The sequence below is a fragment of the Pinus tabuliformis genome, chromosome 3_1 (assembly GCF_031772625.1).
Source record: "Pinus tabuliformis cultivar Carrire ecotype Pingquan chromosome 3_1, CPIR1, whole genome shotgun sequence".
Lineage (NCBI taxonomy): Eukaryota > Viridiplantae > Streptophyta > Pinopsida > Pinales > Pinaceae > Pinus > Pinus tabuliformis.
Window position 1 is genome coordinate 216,549,797 of NC_142301.1, and position 18,087 is coordinate 216,567,883.

At 40.1% G+C, this 18,087-nt stretch overlaps 1 long non-coding RNA gene across 1 annotated transcript in view; it reads right to left on the minus strand.

The window, feature by feature from the left end:
• Positions 1 to 17,869, minus strand: part of LOC149186569 (uncharacterized) — a 122,469-nt gene extending 104,600 nt beyond the window's left edge. The window contains exon 1 of the long non-coding RNA XR_016255704.1: positions 17,568 to 17,869. This is a non-coding gene — a long non-coding RNA (uncharacterized LOC149186569). The remainder of the gene's footprint in view (positions 1 to 17,567) is intronic.
• Positions 17,870 to 18,087: the final 218 nt, after the last annotated feature.

An 18,087-nucleotide genomic window follows, 5' to 3' on the forward strand; every position in this document is an offset into this window, starting at 1 on the left:
CCAGTGTCCTAGGAAGAAGAGTAAGGGAGAGGCTTCTGAGACCAAGGCAGCGCCAGCGAGGGCGGAGAAAGAAGTCGAGGAGGATGACGATTATGCCATGAGTGCTCATGTGCCACTTGAGAAGAAGTGGGTAGACATCGAGTTGTAGTCAGACAGACTACAGGGGATGAGAGGCAGGGTCCTTGAGGTACCCAACCTCTTGGATTATACCTTACTACGAGAGCCCCGAAGAGGAGTAGCGGGATTGGTGGATGTCGGTAGAAACAGATGCGAATGGAGCGGCAGAGAGTGCTACAGTGCAAGAGTCCCAGGGCAGCGCAAGGCTAGCAAGTTGCAACAATGCGAGAGGCACGGGAGTGTTGCACCAGTGCAAGATGGCACTGAAAGGTGTGCAACGATGCGAGATGTAGGGAGTTGTTGCAATAGCGCAGAGGTCAGTAGAGGGAGCATTTGTTAGCAACTGAGGGAGCTTCAGCATCGAGAGTGTTTCTAGCCTGACAGGGATGTCAAAAGTTGGATGGATCAGTTACTTACTTCTCAGTAACTGAGTTGCAATGCAGTAGCACGATGCAGCATGATGAGAGGGGATGCAGTGCTAGGAGGATGGACCAACAGTAGCATGGATGCAGAGGGAACTGTCGTACGAATGTAGCAGTGGCAGTGGCAGGGCCATGGGCAGCAGTACAGGATGCAGCAGTGCAGAGGATGTTGGGCGGGGAGGCCTAGCATCAACACAGGGACCGGTGCCGGATAATCAGGGTGATGCTCAGTGTGGAGTATTACTAGAGCATAGTCCTCGCTAAGAGGGAGTGTTGATTTGGGGTAGCATTGGATGTGCTCTAGCCATGAAAATTGGTGGAGAGGCTAAAGCACATGAGATCTCCAAGACCCAGAAATGGTTTGGGCAAATTCTAACCGATCTGGGAGATATTAAAATAATTAATATTTTTAATGAGTTCCTAAGTCTAAACTTAGGAAAAATAAAATATTAATCGGTATTAATATAAAACTTGGTTAGAAGGTTGCAAAAGTCATGGATCAAGCCAAATCTAATCTTAGTCTTTGATTAGAGATTTAATCTCGGTCATTGATGGACCAACGAGAAAAGTATAAGAGGAGGCTTGAGGGTCAGTTAGAGAGACACCAGAGTGATCAGTGATTCATTTTGCTAGAGCGGGGTTGCTAAGCAAAAGTGAATCAGTGATCAGCAGTGAGGGGTAGTGAATACATTGCATAGAGTCAGAGTTAGTACCAGAGATACAGCGCAGAGCCTGGAGAGGTTGACGCAGAGTCAGCTAGGTGCTACGCAAAGGCAGCTGGGAGCTACGCAGAGCCAGAAGAGGCCAACGTGGGTGATGCAAAGGGTCTAAGGGCTAACGCAAAAGCTTCAGTAGCTACGCAGAGGCTAGCAGAGCTGACGCAAGGCCAAGAGGCAGCGCTGGGAGGATTTTCGTGGGGCAGACTAGGTGCTAGTGAGCCGGATAGGGTGACACAGTCCCTATCAGAGTGACGTAGAGCAGTGTAAGCTGCAATTGTTGTTGTGGGATCGTTCATCCTGTGATTATTCAGCCAAAATATGTCTCCGAGGAGAGGTACTACTGCCAAGGGCATTCTCTGTTGGGTGAGCCATTTCTGGCACCCTAGTTGTATTATAAAAACTGCATAATAATAAAACTCTCTGAATAGCTGCACCAGTTTTCCCGCATTGGGTTTCTCCGGGGACATTGGTTCAAAAATAATGGTGTCACTTGTGTGCTTGTTTTCTTTCAGTTGATGATTTGTAGATGTTAATACCGTACATGTGTTTATTTTTAGTATTTACATGGTAAATAACTTGTTAAGTAATTAAACAAGTGGGAAGAAATAAACCAGATAGTAAAATAAGAATTTCTAACGGGTTAAACATAGAAATTCCAACACACTCAGTGCACTGTCCAATACATACATGATATAGAGATCAGAACAAAAACACATAACCAAGGAGGCTCTACCTCTGGCCCTCTACAACAAAAGTAATACATCACTAGTCACTAGTACTACTGGCTACTGCTAGAGAAGCCAACATCATCTGGCTCAAACTCTGAATCAGAGTCAGACAAGGAAACCCATGGCTCCTCCTCCTTATCGCCATCTCCAACTGCAATTGTAGAAGTAGTAGCACTAGCAAGCACAACAGCTACACACTAAGATAGACGAGCTATGCGCTTCAGGAGTAGAGGAAGGGCCTGCAACTGGAGGACTTGGGGCTGGGCCTGGTACTAGTGGATCTGCATTTAACTGAACATGATGTTCAACTACTGCCTCCATCTGTAAATCCAAATCAATACCAATATCCTCATCAAAATCAAACTCTGTTGGATGACTCTCCACTACCCAATCTGATGTTGGATCAATATCTTCCAACACAATGGGATTTGTTACTTGTATCAGGTCTTTTGTTCAGCAATTGATTATGTCTTAACCGGAGGTTGTATTGGACATAGACTAGATCATTTAACTGTTTTTGTTCCAAACGATTTCTCTTCTTCATGTGAATCCTCTCGAAGACAGACCAATTGCGCTCACACCCAATAGCATTGCAAGTTTGACTCAAAATACAGATTGCAAACTTCTGCAATTGAGGACAATGGCTACCAAATGCCTCCCACCATTGTGCTGCAAAAAACATAGTTGTGTAATGAGTTAACTCAACAAATTATATCCAACTTTCAAATTATAAACAATTTAACAAAATAAGAATTTGAAAATGAAATTGTTTGTTTACCTGTCTCATCTACTTCCCTTGCAATCCTTGCTAGGTTCTTGCCAAAGGTACATGTGGCTCTATTGAAACAAGCGATCTGTCGATGTATCTCTAGCTGGTCACTCTCCTTAGGGACCACGTGATCAATGCAATCAATCAATCCATCTCTAACCTCCCCTATCAAAGCTTCTGCCTCCAGAGTTTATAATGACACCTTGGGTTCATAAAATACCCAGCTGCATGTATAGGGCGATGGAATTGATTGTTCCATCTTTGATCAATGATTTCCCAAATGGGCCCATACTTACCCACTCTATCCTTACATGTTGCCTTTATTTGCTCCTTTGTTTGATCCATAGCCTCATAAATGAAACCCATAGCCAATCTTTCCCCATCCACCAACCACAACACCTTAACCAGTGGCTCAGCAACCTTCACAATCTTTGTTGCCTTTTTCCAAAATATTTCTTCATTAACTTTCTTTCTCACATCTTTGCCATCATGTTTGCAAGACCATTGACATTCATTCCATTCATCACTGCAAAACACCCTTTGCAAGTTTCTATGTTCGGAAAGCATAAATTGCAATGTCAAAAAATGAGTTGCAAATCTAGTGATGGTAGACCTAATAATATCCCTATCCCCTGTGTGTTTCCTCATCAAGTTCAAAATCCATGAGTGATTGTAGATATATTTTGTTATGCTTTTGGCATGCTCTACAGTGTTCTTGATCCAATCTATTTTACCAATATCTTCAAGCATGAGGTATATGCAATGTGCAACACATGGGGTTCAAAAGATGGTTTTGTGTTTTTCCTCTAATATTTTACCAGCAAGAACATAGTTAGAGGCATTATCTGTGATGATTTGAACAACATTAGCCACCCCCACCTCTTTAACAACCTCATCCAAAAGCTAAAACAACAAGTGTGCATCTTTCAACCTATTAGATGCATCAATTGATTTTAGAGACATGGTTCCCTGTTGGCAAAAGATAAGAAAGTTTATGATGGTATGGTTCCTTTGATCAGTCCATCCATCTGACATGATGGTACATCCTGTTTTTGCCTACGAGCTTTTGAAATCTTTCAAATATTCATCAATGGACAAAACCTCTTTTTGCAAAAGAGATCCCCTTAACTCATGCATAGTAGGGCCTTTGAAGCCCTTTCCAGCAACAAATACGGCATCAAACATAGGTTCATATTATGGTGAACAAGAAGCATTGAAGGGGATATCAGTATCATACCACCATCTAGCTATGTAATCACAAGCAGTTTCTCTCAATTCTTTCTTCCAATGGTCATCTAAAGTGGGTTGCATTCGACCTCTATTAGCTTGAGGATCATGTGCACTATCAAAGAGAGAGGAGGGTGTGAAATAACTTTCGATATCACCCTTCTTTTTCATTTTACCCTTACCCTTTTCTTGAATAGACTCCAAAGAGGGAGGAACATAGCAAAAGGGGTTGGATGCATCGGTGCAAGAGATAGATGAAGAGCCCTCATAATCAAAATTGGGGTTGGTAGCCATCATGTGTTTTATACTCCTCTTCCTCCCAATTTCAGCCTCTATTTCTTTTTGCCTAGCTTTTTCTTCCTCAAAATTCTCAAATTTTTCTATCAACTCCTTCCTAATATCCCCAATGTGTTTGCTGGTGTTACACATGGAGCAATTTGGTCTCTAATACCAGCCAAGTGTTGTTTCAACCTATGCATGCCCCCTCCACCTCCCTTAATTTTTCTATGACAAAATTTGCAATGCATTTGATTATCAATCATCTCAACATATGCCCAAGTAGCATCTTTCATTCTACGAGCCATTTTCTAATATTTAGACTTGGAAATGAAAGGAAACTAATGTGAAAATGAAAAAAAAGAAAAACAACTCTTCAATGTTCATTTCTTTTACAAAAATTACTCTTTTCAATTTTCAGATTTGCAAAAGAAAAGCACAAGCAAAGGCAAATTTTAGAAGTGAAAAAAAAATACCTCTAGGCTCTAGCCTCCTTGATGTTGCTCCAACAAACTAACTCCCCAATGTCGCTCCAATGGCTGCCCAAGAAACTCCTCACTATTGCTCCAATGATTGCCTAAGTTTCCTCACTGCTGCTCCAAAAATCAACTCCACGACTCTTCACAAACTCCTCATGAATTCTCACACAAATGCAATGAAATAGCTGTGAGGAAATGTGAGGGGGTTGGGTAGATTTAATAGGCTTGGAAGAGGTTAGATGGGCAAACAGAAAACCTAAAACCAAAAAATAAGTGAGTTTGGGATTCGCATTCCCTCCAAAACGCGCCACTAGCCGAGTTTGACTGGCTCGATCAGTTTAAGTCGGACTCGGCCAAGCCGGTCGGTCTGTTACCAAACCAGCCGAGTCGGTGACCGGCTCAGCCGGTTTGGTAACAGACCGGCCAATGAACTGGTTTTTGTACCAAGCTGGCCCGGGCAGGGGTCTGGCTCAGTCAGCTCAGCCGAATTCGATTTGGTCCGGCCGAATTTTAAAACACTGGTTGCACTACTCCATTCTGTTGTGGATTGTATGGACTTGTCCACTCTCTTCTAATGCCTTCCTTCGCACAAAAGTCTATGAAGTCTTTATCAATATACTCTCCACCATTATCTGAGCGAAGTACCTTGATCTTCTTCCCTGTCGCATCCTCCATGAGAGCCTTAAACTCTTTGAAACAATCAAAGACCTCATCCTTGGTCTTTAAGAAGTAGATCTAGGTTTTCCTAGAATGATCATCAATAAAGGTGACAAAATATTCGGCAGCATTGAGAGTTCTAGTGGACATCAGGCCACAAATATCTGAGTGTGTAAGTCCTAACACGCCATCTACCCTGTTGTCACTTCTTAGGAAAGTTACCTTGGCATATTTTCCAAGCACGCACCCTCTACACACATCATCGTGTTTCGTGCCAAGTTCTGGAACCCTTGTTACTATCTCTCTGAGTATTTTGAGTGCTCCATGATGTAAATGTCCCATTCTCCTATGTCATAGTTCATTCAGTTCCTTCCCACTGCTATTGTCACTACTTACCAGTGCCATTGGATAATCAAGTTGCAACCTATACAACCTGTTGCTTTGACCTCCAATTTGTCTTACCCTCTTCCAGCTCGGGTGTTTGACAAACACCTACTTCCCTACGAAGTGGACATCATATCCCTTATCCTGTAGCTGGGATACTGAAATTAGGTTCATACCCAATCCTGGCACATGCAGTACATTTGTAGCGTTTGTATTTGCTCTTGACACCCTCTGAAAATCGATGGTACCTCTTCCCACTGGAGTACACTTTGTTTTGTTTCGCATCATAATATGGAAGTCCATCTGCTCCTCATTGTAGCTAGAGAAATATTCTCTAAGCCCTATCTGTGAGCTGACATTCCACTGTCTATATACCAGACACCTTGTGATGTTGAGCCTGATAAGCAAGCAAATTCGTCCTCCAATCTGAAAAACAGCTCTGAAGCCCCCAGAATGTCAAATCGATCCATGGTCATACTAGAGAAATTACTGAAGACAAATTTTTGTGTGATTCCTCTTCCACCCGGCACTGATTTTGCTCTAGCAAATCATTGCAAAAAAAAAAACCTTTTGCGACTAAACAAGAAATCTACTCAACGAAAGATAATTAAGTTGTTGCTCCCTCTGCTTGCTAGAATCATTGAATCTGGAAAGTCGAATTTTTTTGCCCACCTGTACTAAAGAATCGATTTGCCCAGCAATTTTGAACTGCCTGGCTTAGGCACTGCGCAGCCTTTGAGAATTTCGACATGCTGCTCCCTCTGGACAACGAAATTTTCTTCTTCTGCATCTGAGCTTCCCAGCTAAACAATCACGCTCAGATACCATTTGAAGGTTTCATTTATTGCAGCGACTGGAAATTATTCTCCTAACTGAAAATTTAATTATGTAGTTTATTTGCTACAACAAACAATGAATAAAACCACAATTGTAATTTTCACCATAAAAATTCTACGGAAAATAAAATATTGGAAACTGAGAAATTCTAGCGCACACAAAAATTTTAACACTATTATTTTGGACAATTGTCCCCAAGAAAATCGAAGTTGGGAAAACCAGTGCAGCAGAAGAAGGTTTTATTATTATTCTTCAGCAGCAAATATGAGTACAATAATTTGGATGCTCTATTGGTAATCCAATTTGAGACAAATACTGGCATAATTATTGTGAGGATTTTTCCTCACCCCACAGCTGATGTTTGTCCCCAGAACTGCCTCCCCAGCCTCACGCAAATCCCTTTGCGTCAACCTCTGCACAAAGCTTGCGCAGTGTCTGCTATAGCTGCCCCCGGAAAATTCTGAAATCAACAACTTTGTCTGTCTCTAGCTTTAGAACTGATTCATTGGCTCATCTGGCCAAATTCCTGGCCTCCAACTCCTGAATCACCAGCTCCTCCTGCTAGATTGATCTATATTGTTGCTATGCATGCGCAATCCTTACGCAAATCCACTAGGAATTTCGCACTCCCTCTCACTGCCTCTTCCGGAACTGAAAGACTTCCTCCGGAAATGTTGCTGACCTCCTCTGCCACCTACTACTCACCCTCTGGTTCAATCTTCATCGTTGGAACTTTGCTACTGAGAAAATCGAACTGTCATGGAAACTAAGTATTTGTATTAGTGTGTTCTCCGTCTACCCATCGACCTCCTCATATAATCTCCTGTTGAGACTCCAACGACCAAGATTAAAACATAATCGATGGCTGAGATCATTTCTGGATCGATCCATGTGAGTTTCTAGATGATTCACACCTTATCTCAATTAATATTGATTAATTAACCAGTTTTTCTAAGTCTAGACTTAGGAAACATTAAAAGATAGGTTAATAATCTAATTGAGACACTTCTAAGTGGAATTTCCAAAAATGATTTCTGAGTTAAGGAGATCTCATGTGTTTTGGCCTCTCCACAAAGTTTCGAGACTAGAACACCTTCGATGCTACAAAAACTAACATTAGCTTGCCAACATATTTTTAAGGGGCATATGAGGTCAAGGAACAACACACTTGAAGATAAGATAAGATAAGATAATTTTATTAATGTCCAACAAATGGCCACAAAATTAGGTCAATGGGACTGAAGGATACATGCAGTACGAATACAATGTGGGAGTGCAAACTCCTAGAAAATGCCAAAGCTAATGATACAATAATAGGATAGCCTCATAAACATGAATGTAATCAAATCAAAGGCCCCGGATGATGTAGAGGACAAAGTGAATAAGTCTAGGGTTGGAGGTCGATGATGTAAGAATGTCAGAGTTTGATAGTCGATAGTGAGAGGGGCGACAATGTTGTTGGCTTGCTATCGGAGTTCTTTAGATCCAACTTGGGAGACTAAGGAAGACCCACTTGTGTCCCTTAGAGTTTTGACCTAGGCATCCTACAATCTTCAAAGATGGGATATGGGAGTGAGCTCCACTTAGGTCATCTCAAAAGAGCTTGATGAGAGGTTCAAAGAGGCTTGGAGCAAATCTAGCTTCAATGACTAGGGCAACCCCAATCATGTATCCTAGAGGTTTGGGCTTGGCATCTTACAATCTTCAAGAATGGGATAACGAAGTGCATTCCATTTAGGTCATCCCAAAAGAACTTGGTGGAAGCTCTATCAAAGAGAGATGATAAAAGAAAATTTACCATGCAACACTTAAACTTAATAATCATCCTTAGCCCCAAGGGATAGCTCAGTTGGTCGAGTTCCCATTGCTAAGTACCTTGCCAATTGGGAGGTCACAGGGTCAAATCTCCCCGATGCCCTTGGGGTTAGGCTCGACCAGATAAGCCAACAGGTAGATCCCTTCAGGTGGATCTGCCTAGATTATTCCCGTGGATGTAGTGGCCACTCAATGACCATGAACCACATTTGAAAAAAGAAACACTTAACAATCATCCTCCATTACCAAAACTAAGAAAAAGATAACTTACTTCGTTTATCATGGATCCATCCAAGATCTACCAATGCTCATCCATGAAAATAATATTATCTACATCAACAAGGCCTTCATCATCAATATCTACCAATATTCATCCACGAAAAGAAGATTGTCCACGTCAACAAAATCCTCTAAGAGGTCGCTCTACTTATTCCTCCATAGCCAAAATTAAGAAAGAAGACAAATTTTCAAAAATTTCAGACTTGTTAAGAGATTTCTCCTTTAATCCAACCATGATAAAAAGAGAGGAAGTGTCTCTCTATTTATAGGAAGTGAAACTCAACTTCTGTTATAATTAAAAAATAATTTCCTAAATGAAAGTCCCTAATCTGTCCTAAGGAGGGGGTAGAAGCCTTCCTGTAGAATTAATTAATCTAAAATATTACAATGTAGGAGCTTTTCAAGCCAAGGAGCATGAGCCCTAAAAATTGAAACACATCATCAAAAACGGCTTCGTTTTTTGGTGCCCTAGGTTTGAATTAAGACACTACAAATAAGCCAAAGCCCTTGGACCCATTTTGGGAGCATGGGGAACCTAATGGTTGGACAAATCGGACATATCTAACATGCAAATTGTGTGGGGACGAGATGACAAGAGGGTTTACGTGATTGAAATACCATCTGGCTAGACTCCTTGGACATGATGTTGGGATTTGTATGGAATCTAGTGCGGAGCTTATACAAAAAGCTCTTGAAGCAATTGATGAAAAAGACAAAACGAAACAAGGTTGAATGTGCAGGTAGATCTTTCGAGATATTTGCTTCCAAGTTTGAGGCTGAGGGTAGTGGGAGGGGCTCCACAACGTCACCTGCTAGTGCTAATGTTACTGGGAGTGGGAGGTCATCCTTTTTTGTTCCACGAACCGGACATGGAGCACAACCTTCCATAAAATCAGTTGTTAAAAAAAAGAAGCAAGAAGTAGATAGAGTTATGGGGAGGTGTCTTTTCTAGAGCGACTTACCTCTAAGCATCACCAAAACCAATCCGTTTTGGCAACCAATGTATGATGATATTGCTATTGTGGGCCCAAGGTATAAAAGTGTTACATATGAGGAGTTGCGGGGGCCAATCCTTCAAGCAGAAAGGCAAAACATCAACTCTAGATTGGTGGAGCTGAAGCAGACATGAGAGGTGTCTAGATGCACAGTGATGTTTGATGGTTGGGCAAACAGGAACGGTAGGACCTTTGTAAATTTCTTAGTGCATTGTCCTAAAGGTACCAATTTTATTAAATTAGTGGATGCATCAGCACATATAAAAGATGCAGCATTGATATGTGAGTTGTTAGATGGGTTCGTCCAGAAGATTGATGTGCAAAATGTGGTGCAAGTCATAACAGATAATGCAGCTAGTTATGTGTCTGTCAGCAAGATGCTTACGGCGAGGCATCGCACATTGTCATGGCCTCCATGTGCAGCCCATTATATTGATTTTTTTCTTGAGGATATGGTGAAACTCTCCTTCATCAAGGAGGTGATTGATACGGCTAGGAACGTCGCCAAGTTTATATATAACCATGTTTTTGTTCTTAGCCTCATGAGAAGATACACTAGAAACAAGGAATTGCGACGTCTTGCAATCACACGTTTTGCCACCAACTTTATTACTCTTCAGTCTTTGCTTCAATCTCAGTTTGAGTTGAAGCAAATGTTTGTTTCTAATGAGTGGCATGACTATAGATACAACAGGAGACAGATGGGAGAGCCATTGCAAAAATGGTGTACACTGACACATTTGGTCAAGGAGTAGAAGAAACGTGCTCAGTTAGTGAACCTATAGTAAAGGTTCTAAGATTGGTAGATGGGAAGAAGCCTGCAATGGCTTATTTGTATGACGCCATGGATAGGGCCAAGGAGGCCATTCGTGCTTATTATGCAGACAAGGGTTTTGCTAGGCTTAATAGACATATGATGTTATGGGATGTGATTGATAGTTGGTAGACAGGGATGCTTCATCGACCCATTCATGCAGCAGCAACACTCTTCCTCAACCCCGCATTTTCATACAAATGCGGCTTTGATTTTGATGGCAAGGTGAGGGAAGGGCTCCATTCCTATATTCATAGGATGGTACCTAATCCTGAGCTTTGTAGGAAAATCAATCACAAGATATAGTTTTATCGGGATTGTGTTGACCTATTTGGCTTTGATGAGAGCACAGTTCCATACCCAGTAGTCATTATTTAACATTAGGTGCAGGGTCAGGGCCTTCTCCTGCTAGGGCCAGGCCTGGCAAACAGCCCATCATGTTTTCCCATAAAAGGGGGAGAGGGCATTGATCTCAGATAGCTAGCTACTAGTTTTACTTGTTTTGCTACATATAACTCATGATTATGAGGTACTTTTATATATGTGATGTTATTTTGTATTGGTTCTCCACATTTGAGTCCTTGATTGGACAATTATCAAGGATCAACAAGATTTGGTATCGCCTTTGATATATCATTTTTATTTTACATCCACTACATCATATATATCAATACTTTCTTCATATTTATGTGCCAATGTGTTTATTTCATGTTGTTATTGCTTTATATGTTTAAAAATCTGAAAAAAAAAAAAAAAAATGAATATTTTATGCATTTTTTATGTCTGCCAACATTTTCGCCAATATTGCCAAAAAGATGTTTTCGGGACCCTCGCCAATATTTTGCAGATACCGATATTTTCAACACTGCAAAGCATCATCCTGAAGGGTCTGTTTCAATGTGCAAGTAACCCCCCTAAATGTAAGGGCAGCATGTATCCTACACAAAATACCCCATATCCTACATGTGTGGGTATGTAGCCCTGCAAAATCAGCCCACTGCCAGCTCCAATAAACTTCACAGGTCAGCCCTCCTTATGACAGCATTAACCCCATACCATGTAAGGTCAACCTGTCCAATTAACATTTCACTCTAGCATGTCACACACACGCGCACATATATGTTTAAGTGTTTATCATCAATTTCCTTATCCCTTTGAGCTGTTTTTTCATAACTGCACCTTCATCTGAAATTTTGTACTCAACCATATAAGGGAGCACCCAGATCAAGCTGCAATCATTCACAAGTGACATATTACAGGAAATACCTCCACATATGGCGAGACCCTCTGTGTACTTGGTGCCAGAGTTGGCATATTCAGATGCATGGGCTATGCATGTTTCTCCTCTAAGGAAACCTAACACAAGTTCATTCTCAACCATCTGCTGTATCACCCTCCCCACTGGCCTTGCACCAAAGTTGGGATCAAAGCCAAGTTTCCAAGCAAGGTAAAGGCATCCTGAGTGAGTTTAAAATTGATTTTTTTTTTTTTGTTTTAGGCTATCTTGTACACGCTTCAGCTGTAGCTGAACTATATGATTAATCCGATGCGATACTGACGTATTATATACTCCTCGTCTTGATACGAAAAGTCTGTCATGCAACCTTCATCACTTGCCTTTTCAGTAATTCATAAACTACCTAATTAGAATCTTGTGTGTTTAGAAGTGTCAACAAAATGTATTGGTACCTGATATTTGATGTCTTAGCCTTTCATCATCTAACAACAGGAGAAGGATATTAAACACATCACTATGGGCTTTCTCAATCTCATCAATAATACCCCTGAATATAGTCACCTACAGAAAGACTCTGTCAGCTGCCCACCCTCCTTTTGACAAACAAGACCCCAATATATATACATAGTCACCTGTGACTCAAACTTTACAATGTAACCTCTGTTCTGTTCATTACCATGAAGGATGCTAACAAAGGCAGAATTAGGACTCCTCCTTTGCATCTGTCACTTCAATCACCCACAGTGGATCAGACCAAGCAACCTCACTGTTATAATTTTCTACCTCAATGACCCTGAAATCATTGGCTTTAATACATTGTACCATGCCCGAAAATTCTTCCAAGAGTGCAGACCTGCATGTATCTACAGCAGCCAAATCTGAGGATGCATTTGCTGTCTCAAAGTAGCCCACAATATCCATGAGGTAAAGAATCCTTCCATGTATTGGACATTGCTGATAACATTTCTTGTAAAGACTGTCTCAGTATATCTAAATGTTTGCAATCTAAATCGTCTCCATGACTCATACCAAGTCTGTTAGCCAAGTCTGCTAGCTCCATCAAGGCATACTGATTTCATACTATCATAAGAAATCCTAAGGAGTTAATTAGCATCATCTTGTCTCCCATCTCCATGTTGAGACCCCATCCTAGTGTTCAGATCAATAACCTTGTAGTAGGTAGGCAGCTAGTAGCCTTTTATATGTCAAGCATGGTGATGATTACAGTATTAATGAGGAAATACTACAATGAAGTTGTAATGACATCAAGTGATGCATAACCATTCAGTGAAAACAAATGCCTAGCAACTCTTACCCAAATGTATCTTTAAGACACCATTTTGTCCCAAGGAAATCATGAGTAACAGGTCCACACTGCTAAAATAAGGTATTTTCATATTATACCTTTACTCACAGAACAGAATCATTTGCATAGTTGCACTTATTATCTACTCTACAAGAAGAAGGATTGGGCCTTAGTCTTGACTTTAGAATTGGTGATCATATGCTGTGTTGTCTCTGCCTCTACTAATCATTGTTTCTTATATTCCAAGTGACACAACGTAGGAGCTCTCGACTCTCAAGCATATCAGGCCCTGGAGGACATCTACAGCCTTTGCTATTTCACTGTTTATCACATTCTATGAATGATGATAGATGTGATGAGAGGATGGAACAACATATTACTGAGCCAGGACCAAGTGAGTTCTGGCCACATGAACAATAGCGATGGACATTAAGTGTTTGACCATTTGAATTTCCTCTCCATGGGAATTTTGTTGATGGCCATACTCTATTGCCTTACTTGAGGTTCAAAGTATGATTCACCAATTACCTATAAAGTCCAAGTATGATCTACACCGCATGCTAATGCTTTGCCTTCTCTGTCTATATGAACTTGTACTTGCGGGGATCAGGAGAAGGGAAATCAGTCCAAAACAGTTTAGGGCTTGTCCTCTTTGGAATGTATTTCAAGCTAACCTGTATTTTGACTGGATGGTTTCCACAAACATGAATCACCCAAAGAAGGATTCATGCAAAATTATCTCTGTAATATTACCTTGCCTTTCCCACCATGTGATTATTTTAACATTTACACATGAAAATAACTCTTCTTAGAGATCCTTCTGAAGTTCATTCCAAATCTGGCTTTGACTCCAACATCCCTCACACTTTACATATCTGTACCCAATTGAGTTGTGGTCAAACATCATTATTATTTTGAAATAATGAGATCCAGACCCCAGGGTCCAAAAAGTTGGCTTGTCATTTTAAGTAGCCACATTCCAGTGTAGCTTGGAGGATGTGCACCACCCACTTAGACCACTCTATTCAGTATTGGCTGGCCTAGTGTCCTAGGGAACTCTTCAAATGAAATACAACCACTTTTCTGAGTTACAGTTGGTTGCATCTATAAGAACCATTAGTCTAATCTCTGTGTGCCTTGATGAGAATGCAGGCATTATAGAATTGCATGGACATGAACTAGAGTATAATTTAAACTATCGAGCAACTGTGAATTGGTTTGTCTACATTACTGGGTAACTGTACACCATCTTTGAAGTCTTGTCATTCCATTGTTTCTAAGTTGTCTGCTGTCATGATTGCTTGTCTCAGCAACAGAAATTTATTGCTCAACCACAGATAATGGTAATAGACATTTTGTAAGAAACCCTGTCTTTGCTTCTCTGTCTCAAACCATCTACATGGCATTTGTTTTGTTTAACACCTTAGCCATGTTGGCAAAAAGATGTGACTCATTGTCTTGCAACTCCGTTCCAGCATTTGTAAAGTGAAAAATAAATAATTCCATCAAGTATAGACTCATTTGTCTGGACCTTCATTGCTTCTATAAACTTTAAATTCTACAGCATGGAAAAAATGTGCTCGTATTTGCAAGTTTCCAACTATACTCCGCAGTTCTGCAGCAATGTTAGGAACTCCCCTGTCTCCTGGCAACATGAATAACAAAAGGACAAATTTACAGTAAAATTAGGGATCCCCTATCCCCACAATTTCAGTCTTTGTGCTTGGGCATAATCAAAACAACCTCATCCTTTCCCAGAAAACCAAATGCCTCAATTTGTAAATAGCTTAAAAGGAAAGTTAAAGAACTTGCATATCGACTAGCAAGAAAATTGAGATACAAAACTTCAAATGGCTTACCCACCCTCTCTTAGATAAAGGATCGACCCTCCAACATGCACGCAGGTAAAACAACTTCTTGCACAAAATACCAATCTGTGAATAGGCAACCAAAACTCCAAAAGAAATATAAACAAAGTTCTGAGATCTTTGGATGGCTTCGACCAGACCTTATTGGCACATATGCAAACCATGAAGACATTATAGAGACCGCTTGTTCTTCTTGTTGACCTCCACTTTCCTAATTAAATTTTTGTAATGGTAGAATTTGGAGCCTATTTCCAGTAACATACAATAAAAAATAGAATATAAAACATGTTTAAAAAGAGGATCAGAAGAACATCATGGGTGGCTTGTATCCCTTTTCCAATAGTCGGTGATGAGATAATAAAAATTAAATGATGCTATGGGAATTACTAATAAGTAATAACAAATATCTTCATTTAAATGAAAGTGGTGGGCATGTAAAACCTATATGATTGTACAAAATACCGCTGTAATGGAGGAGTAGAACAGGAACTATGAGAACAGACAAGAGATACTGTTTATATGCCTTTGCATCCAGGTAACTAAATGTGCTAGCCTTCTGCATGTTTGCAAACAAAGAAATCAAACTAGAAATTGGTTCCCCAATAAGCATTGCATCCTAGTTACATTGCTTGGACTAAAGTGAAACAATTCCTGGCTAAATGGTACCTGTATGTGTCATAAATGAGAGTTTTTTATGTTCAAGTTGTGTCACTTTTAGTTGTACTCTCAAAAACAGTCATGTTGATATAAACTCAAAGATATTGTTTTAGTTACACTCAATCAAATGTCAGGACATTAACTATGTTATTGTTATCTTAAGCTCTCCATTTATAAGATGTATTTAATTAGCTTTTGATATCTGAATAATAGCGTAATCGAATGGATGATGGTTGCCTTTGAGATCAAATGTTACCTAACAATGATTTTGATCAGAGTAGCTTAGCTAGTAAGTTCCAATCCATGGATCTAATAACATGCTCCACAACTTGACACTGTCAATCACTTCAACAAAACACAATGCAGACCAACCTGGAACTGCTGGTTATGCAGGCAACAACTGAACTTATGACACATACATTGTACTCTCAAACACATTAAATACCGAAACTGACTTCCTATTAGAACAACTTCATAACACACCTTCCTCACCAAGCTCATCTACCACAAATTGCATAAAAAATGCAAAGGAAATGGGATCAAAACCATCAAGATTTAGTCTCTCTGCTATGCTCTATACTTTTGCAATTGCCATCTTTTAGATTAACCAAACAACTGGTTCGTTTATAGCAATGACTCTCCCTTGTCTGATTTAGATAACTGCATGCGGTGAACTGCAGGAATGTGAACATTTCCCCTTCCATGTGTAATTGCTGCGATGACCATCCTCACCAAATTTAAATAAAGCTTTAAATCTCAAAACACTTCCACAGTCTACCATGTCCTTATGAATGACTAAATAATACTTGCACAAAAGATCCCGACGTAGTACAAAGCATAATACAAAGGATTCATCAACCAAGAAAATAAAAGCCTGACAGGATGTAAATGTAGCAATAAAATTCGCCAAGTCATCTTAAGCATGGATGATCCAGCCCCCGTGAATCCTCTTTGGAGCGTGCAGAATAACATAACCTCCAAACAAAAGTGGAATGATATATACATGTTATATCAACCTCTGTTTGGGCAAAAAAATTATTTTTCTACAGCATTCAATTAATTTTACATGGAATTCAATGTAGTGTAACATAATTACTAGAATTCACACTACATGGTGTGAATTGATCCTACAAATCTTAGTATGAGAACCAATAAATTTGCTTCTGCATAGGAGTTGTTCCCTCGCTTTTCACTTTTCCCGCTACTTCCACCAAATCCAGATCGTCCACATTGGCAATCAAGAGTCAGGACTGGCCTCTTATATTAATATGATCATATCTAATTGGAGATTAACATGAGTCATCTGGCCAATAAAGGCTTCGAAGACGACTCTAACAAAGAACATCAGGAGCTATTTTGCCTTCACGTGTTCAGGAATTCTAACAAACAACTAAAAAGCATAGCTTGCTAACAAAGTAGGATAACCTTGCACTTAACAAAACAGGTTAAATCTGTAAATAAACCAATCAAACTTCTATCAATTTTATCTTGATTTATCTGACAAAGCAAATGATAGGAGATGACTACACGAGGACTGATCAATGCGCAACCCTACTAGAGAAGACCCATTTCATCCATCTTGATATTTCAATGTAGTATGGCTGAGGCAAAGTCCATAATCAATCAAAACCTTGATGTGGATTGCGTCTTGGGGATGCTTAAACGCATTGAGGCGAATGGCCAGAAGCCCTCTTTTTCGCACAGCCTGTTGTATTGCGTCAAAGAGGGTCAGATTCCTCCTTCCGACATCATTATCAGAATTTATCTGGCCTTACTATTACATGGGACATAACCTAAAATGGTGAAAAGCAGGCCGATCTTCTATCATTGTACTAATGAGGCCACTGATAGCTTATTTAGAGTATATAGCTGAAATTCTTATCTTGAAATGCAAAGAACATCATCCGCTTATATAAACCACTATTAGATTGATTGCTGAGATAGACTCTTTTAGGAAATACATTCAGAAATAAGCACTTACATGTGGAAGCATTGAAAAAGCCTGAGAATGGAGCCTCTGAAGTTTTGGATGCAAAAATGCAACCCTTCAAATGAAAGTTGAGGCGGCCCCAAATGGACTTTGGAAGCAATGCAATGCACTGCAGGCATGTTGGGCGCGGAATGCACAAACTATTTTACCAGTTATTGCAAATGAAAATGACACTGCATTTTACACAAACACTTCCAAGGAACCGGAGACTCGCCTCTCATAATATCTAAACAAGTAACATTTACAGCTAAGTTTGTCTGCAAAACAATCAATTTCCATTTAATTATCTTTGGATTTTCTAATAGCATTTGCTATGCTGTCCCAATCTATTTATTGTCACTCAATAGAGATATATGAAAGAATTAGTGGAGAGTCAAATATTAAGTGATGTTCATGAGATCAAGGAACCTTGACAAGGAATGTCCATGAGCATTAGGTGAAACGGTGGCAAAACATGATCAATTCTAAGTGGTGGTGTTCATAAAGTGCAGGAACCTTTATAATTAAAGAA